At 32.5% G+C, this 1,712-nt stretch overlaps 1 long non-coding RNA gene across 1 annotated transcript in view; it reads left to right on the top strand.

Annotated features, from left to right (window-relative positions):
• LOC136664327 (uncharacterized) overlaps positions 1–629 on the top strand; it is a 4,895-nt gene extending 4,266 nt beyond the window's left edge. Inside the window, exon 3 of the long non-coding RNA XR_010795119.1 lies at positions 268–629. This is a non-coding gene — a long non-coding RNA (uncharacterized lncRNA). The remainder of the gene's footprint in view (positions 1–267) is intronic.
• The last annotated feature ends 1,083 nt before the right edge of the window (positions 630–1,712 follow it).

Raw genomic sequence — 1,712 nt, forward strand, 5'->3', positions numbered from 1 at the left:
AATGTTTATTGTACAGACTGATTCGTGTTTTATGTTTATTTTAATTAACTGACACATTCAAGCGCTATCATCTGTTTCCTGTCTAGTCCGACTACTTATACTACTGCTATAATAATAATAATAATAATAATAATAACAATAATAATAATAATAATAACAATAATAATAAACAGGATCAGCACAAAATAAAATGTGATATGTATAAAGCAATGAGCCGTAACTTTAAAGCCACCTCCTCTTTTCTACATTAATTTTCTTTTGTTTCAGCTGCACTGACCGTCCAGGCTTCATTCACACCTCCTCACCCTGTTCTTCAGTGCTCAGGACCCCCAGAGGACCTCCACAGTGCAGGCTTTACTTTAGTGGTGAACCATCCCCAGCACTGCAGTGACAGAGGCGTGGGCGTGTCACATGGAGATGGTGTTAATGTTATGGCTGATTGGTGTAACTATTCTGTAAAGAAGATGATATTCAATGCTAAATACTGTATTACAGTCATGTGTTTAGTTCTGAAATAACCTGAGATCTAATTGTGCATGATCACTATTTTTATGTATAATTAATAATGAACGGTGCCTACATAATATATGTTTCATTTATAATGCTAAATATGGAAAGTTAATGGTAAACATGGCATTACATTCCTGCAAAAATTTTGCATGAAATTTCTGTTTATTTCCATGTTGGAAATTGTAATTATAATAAAAATATATTATTGTATTTATATATATATTTATATTATTTATGTTAAATAATAAACAATAAAATATATTTCATGAGCCAAGTTTTGTGTTGAATATTATATTCATATTATTATATTTTTTCTTTCATTAATTTCCTCTATTTAAATTTTTACAGTAAATAAATGTTAAATTTTGTAATTTAGTTTAAATCACCGAAGCAAACACACACAGTTTGTATAAGTACTATCTCCTTGTTTGGTGGTGTCTGAAAATATGCACAGGATGTTTAGGTTTTTTATGTATTTGTTTTGTCCATCGCATGCTACACATTTTCACACTGTCATAAAGTGTTAAAGACAGATCCACAGATATTTACAAACTGTCGGTTAAACCCAGATAACTATCAGTAGGGTTGGGCTGAACACCATTTTATTTTAAATGCAGTTTGGGTTTATGTTACTCTTTCCATTTATACCTTACACATTGGTTTATAGTTCATTCTGCTTCTGCACAATAAAGAAATATATATAAGACTGTGTATAGAAACAGTTTCTAAATGAATTTACAGTATGTTCCAGCATTTGTAGACACCCCTCACCATTAGGTACTTAAAGCTGCACACACTGTGGACACAGGCGTTTAATTGGGTGTGCATTAACTTGTGTGAGCTTCATCGTATGCTTTTCTATGAAGTTCTCTGGAGAAGTTGCACATGCGTCTATGATCACCATGAATAAGCATCGGCTAGAAAGATGTAAATCTGAAAGCATTTGAAATTAAGTGATTTAAGCATTATTCTGCACGCCTGAGATTCCTCACCTCAGTAATGTTCGCATGGGTGAACACCATCAAACTCTCACAGCAAAATTATAACATCAGTTGTTTGGTGGTGGTGGTGGCAACCAACTGAGCTCTTATTTTAATGACATGTACTAAACTTATAAACACACTGTCAACTTTAAAGTTCTCTTTCAACTGGTTATGGACGTTGCATAAAATATTTCAAAAGCTGTTTTAACTCTAAATGAT

Source organism: Hoplias malabaricus, chromosome 13, assembly GCF_029633855.1.
Source record: "Hoplias malabaricus isolate fHopMal1 chromosome 13, fHopMal1.hap1, whole genome shotgun sequence".
Lineage (NCBI taxonomy): Eukaryota > Metazoa > Chordata > Actinopteri > Characiformes > Erythrinidae > Hoplias > Hoplias malabaricus.